At 39.7% G+C, this 9,771-nt stretch overlaps 1 protein-coding gene across 2 annotated transcripts in view; it reads right to left on the reverse strand.

Moving 5' to 3' along the window:
• LOC106868335 (uncharacterized) overlaps positions 1-9,771 on the reverse strand; it is a 102,585-nt gene that overhangs the window by 56,294 nt on the left and 36,520 nt on the right. The window contains exon 1 of one of the 2 annotated variants that reach the window (XM_014913541.2): positions 8,619-8,771. The exons of the other annotated variant lie outside the window; for it this stretch is intronic. The gene's annotated coding sequence lies outside the window, so the exon portion shown is untranslated. Of the gene's footprint in view, positions 1-8,618; positions 8,772-9,771 lie in introns of those variants that run through there. 2 annotated transcript variants of the gene reach the window in all.

Consider the following 9,771-nt stretch of genomic DNA (forward strand, 5'->3'; position numbering starts at 1 on the left):
ATAGACTCAATTTGACCCATATCTTGAGAGTGAAATTAGGTAGAAGGAAAATGTATAGAAGTCTCTTGTTGGATGGATCGTACCTGCAATTCAAAGGTACGCTCTATCACACTGATTCTGCCATCCAACAAGAGACTTGCGTGGTACCTTAGGCAAGTGTCTTCTACTAATACCTCAAGCCAATCAAAGCCTTGCAAATGGATTTGGTAGATAGAAACTGGAAGAAGCCTGTTGTATAAATATATATTTGTGTGTGTTTGTTTGTTCCCCGCCATCACTTGACGACTGATGCTGGTGTGTTTATGTCTCCATAACTTAGTAGTTCAGCAAGAGACTGATAGAATAAGTATTAGGCTTACAAAGAATAAGTCCTGGGGTTGATTTCTTCGACTAACACCCTGCGCCAACATGGCTGCAGTCAAATGACTGAAACAAGCAAAAAGAATAAAAACAAAAAGTATCTTTTTATATAAAAAGGTAAAGACCCCCTTTTAGTCAAGAATGACCTTGAGGTTGCACCTAGAAAGTTACCCTCTAAGGCACAAATCTGGGCAAGGTTGTTTATGGGAGACCAGCAATCGCCCGTGCATACCAGCTTCCTGTCTCCCCACCACTGATATGTTATCCCAGGGAAAGGCGAAGGGGCTGATACAGTTTGGCACCGGTGACAAAGCAACTCATTTCTACAGCTGAGTGAACTGGAGCAACATGAAAAAGTAAAGTGCCTTGCTCGAGAACAAAACACACAGCCTGGTCCAGGAATTGAACTCACTTCCTCATAACTGTGAGCCTGATGCTCTATTTACTGAGCCATGAACTTTCACGGAAATGGTTGAGGGTTAGAAAATCCGCTGCAATGAACTTTGTTTCACACATGCAGTCATGGAAAAGTGGATGTTAGAATAACGATAATGACACACACACACACACACGCACTTCTTGATTTGATCCTTTAGAATTCAGTTTTCTCAGCCACACGTAGAACTTGTTTCTTCACATTGTTTTGAAGCATCTCATATTTTCAAGATTTTGATGATGTAAGTGTTTATTTTTAGAACGACATTGTAGGATAGGTGTGAGAGGACAAACCTAGCTGTTTGAATATTTGGGCTGCATATGGCCAGTTTAAATGCTAAAGGGTTAAATAAGATAGTTTGTTATATTTCAGATATACTATGAGAAAAGTAAAAGGGTTGGCTATTCATACAGCTAATGTGATATATCTTATTCCGAGCCAGTGAGGGGAAAGGGGCACTATCAGGCTACCCGACCTGCTAGAAATAGCAGCAAATTTGCCAAACACACACAATCATGTTTAAAAAAGGGACACGTTTGATGATATAGCCCTAAATATACACACACAAAGACAAAATGACTAAGGATGGAATGTCTTTGACTATAAGTTTACTTGATAAGGGCTAATCTGGCTTGGAACAAGAACTTGAAGAGAGTAAAGGAGATTTAGCATAAGTGTGTATGTGTGTGTGTGTTTGTCCCCACGTCCCCTCACTGCATGACAGCTGGTATTGTGTGTTTATGTCCCCATAACTTAGTGGTTTGGACTTATTTTCTAGTACTACTAGAAAATAAGTCCTAGTGTCGGTTCGTTCAACTAAAACCCCTCAAGGTGGTGCTCCAGCATGGCTGCAGTCAGATGACTGAAACCAGTAAAAGAAAACACACACACATGTATAGGATGGGAGATGGCAATTCAAATTCTGCTTAGGTCAACTTGACATCCTATTTGTCCAGCAGAGATAAAAATAATACCAGTAATCCTGCAAGGGAGTATGAAAATGAAGAGCAACATTCAAGATCTTCAGATAGCAGGTAAGAGATTAAAGGCTTCTGTAGGAGGAGGAGGAGGAGGAGCAGTAGGAGAGTTCCAAGATTGCTGTCAGGGGTCAATGAGAGTGACTAATCCCTAAACTAAACAAGGGAGCTTTATATAAATAAATGCTGTGGGTTAAGTATAGTGGGTATAGCGAGAGAAGCTTCCTTGCAAGAATCAATAAAACTATATAATATCTACAGTGAAACTAGTTCACTTCAGGGTAGTCTTTTATTGTCAGCCTGTGATAGACTGCTACAGCTACTATGACTAACAACAACAACAACAACAACCAATTACTGCTGCTGATGTCATAACCTGCCTCCTTCCCCCTTATAATTATTATTACTATTATTACTGCTACAACGCCCAGTGACACAACCACTGTCACCGCAACCACCACCACCACCACTGCTGTTACAATCACTAGCATGGGTTATCCTAGCCTGATAGTCCAGCCTAGCCCAGTAGTTTTTAAACTGACAAAATGCCAGCCACCCCGCCACTATCAAGTATTAGTGAAAATTCGTTCCCCACCCCATTATTTTTTATAAATGGGATGATGGAAGTTTTTGCATCCGAATGTCTTTCTTTGCCAGTGTTGGACAAGTTTAAAATGTTTAAAACCATCATAATTTTATTAAACATGGGTACTTGGTCCTCCCCCTTTCCATTCCTCGTAGGTGACTCCATAAGTGGTCCCCACCTCATGAGAACTGCTGTTATAGCCAAGTCTCGGGCTAAAAATATTACAGTAACACCAAATATCACAGAACTAACTCACTGAATACAAGAGGCAGTTTTTATTGATGTGTGTCTTAGACAATTCAGTTACACACACACACACTATTATTCCTGGCACTTACATAATTTCTAATATAGGTATAAGGTCACACATTTGAGCGGGAAGGAGAAGTTGATAATAACAACCCCAATATTTGGTACTTTCTCTTATCAACCATGAAAGGCAAAGTTGACCCCAGTGGGATTTGAACTCAGAACATGAAGCATCATAAATAAAAACTGCAAAGCATTTTGTCTGTCTGATGTTCTAAGGATGATTCAGCCAACCCACCAGCTTAACAAGTTTATTTTCCATTTTTTACTTTATAAAGCTAGGGTTCCCTGGTAAATCCTATGGCTGGTAGTCTCCCCAATTGGTGTTGCCCATCACCCAACAGCCACAGTTATTTCAACCACCCCTGCCACTGACAGCCATCAGCGTAAAGACTCCCTTCAGTTGTGAATGATCATGGGATTGGACCGAGAAAGTTACCCTCTGAAGCACAAGTCTGGGCACAGCTGTTTATGGAAGACCAGCATACCAGCCTCCCCTCCCCATGCCACTGATGTTATCCAAGGGAAAGGCAAAGGGGCCGATACAGCTTGGCACCAGTGATGTTGCAACTCATTTCTACAGCTGAGTGAACTGGAGCAGCATGAAAATAAAGTGCCTTGCTCAAGAACACAACACACAGCCCGGTCTGGGAATCGAACTCGCTACCTCATGATTGTGAGCCTGATGCTCTAGCCATGCGCCTTCACACTGACAGTTATCACCACTACTATATTGTTATTTCTAGCAAGTTGAGTGATTGCACAGAAGCTCCTTCACTGGCTTATAACCTGTACACTTCAGTTGGTGGAGCATCAGACCACTTTTATAGTACCGACAGTCATCATCACTGCTATAAACAGTTTGATGGTTCACCAACTGAAGTGCACAGACCATGAGGCAATGAAGGGACTCCTGTACAATCACTCAACTCGTTAGAAATAACAGTCAAATACCTTCAAATCAAACCCTACCGTCTTAAAAAAAATGTAAGATAGATCAGACAACATAATCCTAGATGCGAAAAAAGGATGGAATGGCTACGGCTGAACTCTCTTGCTCATTGGTCTGCTGACTCAAGGCTGACACGGGGCTAAACAGTGACAACAGACCACCATCACCATCACCACTATCACTACTACCACCATCACCACTTACTACAAATATTGACACAATAAATCAACATAGAGTAGTAGTCTTCTATGTTTAGAGATCAAATCCAGCTGGAGTTGGCATTTCAGAATCAATGAATTGAATACCAGTCATATACTGAGTTAATGCAAGTTGCTATATCACTTTCCCTTTCTTATTGATTTGGTCTGGGAAGAAGGGGCAATGCTTTGGCCTTTGCAGACCCACAGAACAAGACCAGTGAGATGAATGTTCCACTTGAATTGCTAACTTTTGATGATTGCAGGAAAGACATGGGGCCGGAGGGAATTTGAGCGGGCTGATGTTCAATGTGGGGGAAAAACTCTGAGAGTTCCATCAGTTATGAGGCTGGAGAGTTCCAGTTGATCTGATCAACAGAACATCCAGCTTGTGAAAAGATGTGTAAGTGGCTGAGCACCCCACAGATATGCGTACCCTTAACATAGTTCACAAGGAGATTCAGAGTGACCCAGAATGTGACAAGGCTGTCCCCTTTGAATTACAGGTACAACTCATTTTTTGCCAGCTGGTTAAACTGGGGCAATGTGAAATAAAGTGTCTTGCTCAGGGACACAATGTGTGGCCAGGAATTGATCTCACAACCTAATGATTGTGAGCTGCATGCCCCTAACCATCAGGCCACGTGCCTTCACTTGAGGAGGAAAGACTGAATGAAATGATAAATGCAGAACCTGAAGAGGAGAGCATAATAAGGGCGAGATGAGATGTACATAAGCGGAAATTGCATGGGACTAGCCAGCTGCATACAGCAGAAGTCACTGTAATAGAAGTAGGAAAGATAAAGAAAGGAGACAACCATGTTTATAGCGTACATTGGGGAGCAATTTTAGGTGTCTTTTTAGCAGGGGGGATAGTTTGTTAAGGATGTTCGTATGTGTAGCTGCAGCACTGTCTCAAATGTAGGAGATGCATACCAGACATACCATTGTTACATAATGAAGATGACTACACAGTGACACTTTAAACAAACACAGTGTAGCAGTGTTTTGATGAGATGGTCGAAACTCTGCCAGACGAATCTTCAAGTGTCATATTTTAAAATGTCACCATGATTTGTAACTAATCCAAAGGAAATCAAATATTTTGAGAATCAATGCTAGTGTCAGTTTTGTAGAGTCATTAAAGCATTGGATAGAATGGCTATTTGTTCTGACTCTGTACTCTATGTTCAAATCTCATTGAAGCCAACTTTGTTTTTTTATCCTTTCATTATCATCCCCAGTGGTGGGACTGTTGGCAAAATGTCAGAGCACTGACAGCATATCTTCAACTCTATGCATCCTGTGTTCATATCTCATCTCTTTCTACTAAAGAAAATAAGACTGGGTCCCATGTCAGTGCCACATTTAAAGCACCCAGTACACACTGTAAAGTGATTGGTGTTAGGAAGGGCATCCAGGCATAGAAACCATGCCACAATAGACAAGTGGAGCCTGGGGCAGCTCTGCAGCTCCTGTTGAACAATCTAACCCATGCCAGCATGGAGAATAGACATTAAATGATGATCATTTTTCCTCCCAGAGGATGTGTTTCGTGCCTTAGATAAGCTATTATTATTATGTTGTGGTATTTAGTTACAGCTTCTTACCTTCTGGTACCAGTGAGAGGGTGAATTAGATAACCCCCGTTCCCACAAATTTCTAACCTTGTGCTTTTGTTAGAAACATTATGGTGATGATAGTGGTGCATCAGACAAAATGCCTTATGGTATTTGGTTATAACCATTTATACTTCAAGTTCAAATCCTGCCAAGGCTCACTTTGCCTTCCACTCATTTGGAATAGCTAAAGTAAAAGTACCAGCCAAGAATTGAGGTAAATTTAATCACCCAACTGCTTCCTTCAAATTTGTAACCTTATGCCTATAGATAAGAAAGTTTCATTCTTCATCATTCAGTGTTAAATTCCATGGATGGAGGTAATTAAAAAACAACACGACACCTGCTACAATACTGATCCTGTGTTAACCAATGATCCCCTCTATCACCTGTACTGTTAATACTAACAGCGGTGTTGCTGTTTAGCACTGATTCGACAGACTTAAAGACATTTTAAACATGACCACCCCATCAGACAGTGTTTCTACAACTACATCAACAAATCTAATGCTAATGACTTTTTCTCGACACTATATGTGTAATTTCGATTATAATCTAAATGTTATTGTTGTATTCTATCAACTTATTCTATCTGTGACCATCCCATCTTAAATATCTAGAATTACATAATCCAATTTGTTCAGTTTTAAAGAGAATAGGATGTCATTTGGCAGTTGTTTGTAGCATGTCAAGTGATCTTATAGAGGCTCCTTTGTTGGCTCAGAAGTTAAATATAGCTTAAGATGGAATGATGTGAATTAAGGCAGGTTTGGCTGCTATTTCTAGTAAGTTAAACCACTATATAGACACTTTTCTCAGTATTGGCTGTAGTATCAGCAGTGTTACTATTGGCTGTAGTATCTGCAGTGTTGGTATTGGCTGCAATACTAAAAGTACCATTAATATCTCTAGTGTCTGCATTGACAACAATTGTTCTGTTAGTACTGAGCTGAAGTGTCTGTCATAACATGTTGGTATTGACTCTTGTCTATGCTGTGGCAATTTAGCAATGGTATAGATTATAGTGCTGATACTCACTACAATGCCTTCCTGTAAAGTTACTACAGAAGTGGATACAAGCGACTGGCTATTTAGTAGGTTGGTGTTGGATGTAGTATTTTGCAGTGTTACTGAGATAGAAACCTCAACTGGAGAGAGGAAGAAAGATACAGGAGTGAGTAAATATGTGTGAGAAGGACGTAGAGACAAGAGAAAGAGAGAGAGAGAGAAAAAAGAAATACATGTTTGAAAGACCAAAAAAAAAAAAAAAAAAAAGCCGAAGGAAAAGTATGTGAGAGAGAGAAAGAGCTGGAGGAGAGCAGAGGGATATAAAGAAACTACATACTTGAGTGCACCTGCGCTTTAAAGAGAGCAAAAGGTGTGAGATAATGAAATATAAATTCCTAACCAAGACAGAATATAAGTTTCACTCACACACACACACATCTTAAAATTGGAGATAGACAACTGCAGCTCTGTTATTGCCGATATTCATGGCAACTGAATAGAAACGTAGCATAATATGGTTTTGACATTTATACAATTACTTTGAAGTTTTGACAAATGCTATGTTTTCAAACAGTCAGTTTGATAAGGCGCCTTTAGCAAAACTTCGAAGTAATCGGCAACTTATTTTTTAACTTCTTTTAAAAATAATATTTGACTCTGTCTTACATCGAGTCCTTTGTTTAATTATCGCTTCTTTGAATACTAGCATTTACCGATGAAAGAAAAAGGTAGTAATTACTATGATGCTCGAGTTTCGTGCATAGCATTTTTGTGAACGAATTATATGGATAATTGCAGTGAATTGAAGTTTTCAGCTCCCTGTATTACACGTTTTAAGTTTAGTTTTGAGAGAAAAAATACTTATAGTGCTTTCAATATCAAAAATTAAACTATATAAACACGCACAGAAACACGACTGTTGGAGCAGCTATGAACTGAATACAGACAAAATGTATTTGGTTGACGCTAAGAAGGGACAATCTGGCATAAAAAGAAACTAACCAAGAACAGACACGGTCACTTGATCTGCTGGAAACAGTAACCAAATCTTCAGATCAACTGCTGTCTTAAAAAAAAAAACGGGGAGATGAAATGTTTTTGATCATATATGTCTGCTCGGTCGGGAACAGACTTGGGGTTAAACAATAACACAGAAATAAATATGTAAGTGTATGATCGGCAGTGCAGAATGTTGAAACACTGTGGTTTGTAAACCATCAAACTGTAACAGGTGTCTGTGTGTGTGTAAACATATATGTAAACAAAACGACAGTTCAGTATGCGTGTGTATGTACGCATGTATATGAATGTATATCTATAGATAAACGTTAGTAATTTCGAAAGCAGAACCCAGAGATGTGTTAACCTTTGGCTGTCCGTGGTTTGGCAGGTGTATGTTAGAGTCGAACAAAATACCACACGGTATTTAGCTATGGTTCGTTACGTTTTAAGTTCAAACTCCACCGACGTCAACATGCTGTAGCGATGAAATAAAGTTCCAGTCAAATAATACCGGGGACGATTTCATATTCTTATAAAGCATTCAAGATGTGAATGAAATTATAATAGAAGACTAGGGTGCCTTATATGGTCGTTGGATCTGCTAGAAATAAGGCCTAATCTCTCCAAAAACAAAATGTATAGTTTAAAAAGTGTGTGTACGTGTGGGACACTTTGGGTTATGCAATTAGTCCCTATATATAAGGCGGAAAGGTCGTGGCTAGAATGGTTTCGACCAAAGGAGAAACAACACCAATCGGCGACCTTTCGATACCAGTCCGAAATAGGCAAGATCGCCCCACCAATATAATCAATATACACAGGTAGAAAGCAATCTCTTTCTATGTCTAACGAAGAAAACTATCAACTGTTTCCAGAGAAAATCGTCAGATGCGACTAAAATGTACCGGCATTGATGATATTTCACAACAATAACAACCTTAGTAATGAGTCTCCGATTGAATGACAGACATGTCAGATAGAGCAACCAAATCTGCCTCAGTCACACCCAACCGTCTGAATAAAACAAAAGTGACACTGGATAGTGTAATACTAGATACAGTAAGGGGTGGTCAGGAATGGAACGGATCTGATTATAAATGTGCTCGATCAGTGCTGCTCTGAAAATAACATCAACCACAACAGTAAGTCTAGAACGAACGAGAGATACTCACACCTGTTGAAGCTGGTCAAGAAGGACGAGAACTGATGGCGATATTGTCAATTGCTGCCGCTAGATGGCACTGGACTATGTACGTGTGTATACGTGAGCGCGTGTGTGTGTGTGTGTGTTTATGTATAAGAGACACTGACAGAGTGGGAGGTGATTTTTTTTTTGTGAAGAGGGGGGGGGAAAAGAAAGGTAAACGATCAATGTGAGGTGAGGGAAGAGTAATGTTCGCATTGAGACAGAGATAAAGAAGAAGTAAAAGAGGGGGAAGAAGTAGAAAGAGAAGAAATCTGGCGATGAAGAAGACATTGTGAGGGGGGGGGGTAGTGGTAAAAGAAAAGAGAAAGTGTATGTATGACAAAAGGGGAGGAGGGGTGATAGAAAGAAAGAGAGGGATTATTACGGGAATTTGAAAGGAGGAGTGACCTATATAAGTTTAAAGGGAGGTGTAGGAAGAGAAAAATGAGAGAGAAGTTTCAATGAGAAGAGTTTTTTTATCAGCTGAAAAAAGAGGGAGAGTGAAGAAGAGATGTTTGAAAGAGAGGGGTTTGATAAAAGTCTGAAAGAAGTCTTGAAAAAAATAGAAATAGGAGAGAAAGAGAAGCAATTGAAAAAGAAAGAGAGAGAGAGAGTCTAATGTTAAAATTTATTTCGCGCGGGAGTAAGAGGGAGGAAAATTATATTTGTGAAAGTGGGTTGTATTTATAATTTTAAAGTTTAGAGAAAGAGGATGAGTTTGTGAGAATAATGAAGGGAATTAAACCGAAGCGATTGAATAAAGGAAGTGAGAAAATAAAGAGAGAGAGAGAGAGAGAGAGAGAGAGAGAGGAAATGAGAGAGTCAAGGGAGCGACGGAATAAAAGATGCAAAGAAAGTAATGTGAGAGAGGAAGAGAATGGAGAGGTGACATTTACATTGAGGTTGGGAAAGAGATAGAGAAATGAAGAATAAGAGGGTGAGAAGGAGGAGAGAGAGAGAGAGAGAGAGAGGGTGGAAATGTGGTGAGAGCGGGAAAAGAGGAGGAGGAGGAGGAGAAAGAGAACTCTGCGGCAAATTAAGATTTTTCCATAATTGTACACGTTTGATAGTTTTTTTTAGTGTGAATACACACGTATGTGTGTTTGTGTGTACAGATATATGTGTGTAAATATATATAT

Source organism: Octopus bimaculoides, chromosome 14, assembly GCF_001194135.2.
Source record: "Octopus bimaculoides isolate UCB-OBI-ISO-001 chromosome 14, ASM119413v2, whole genome shotgun sequence".
NCBI lineage: Eukaryota > Metazoa > Mollusca > Cephalopoda > Octopoda > Octopodidae > Octopus > Octopus bimaculoides.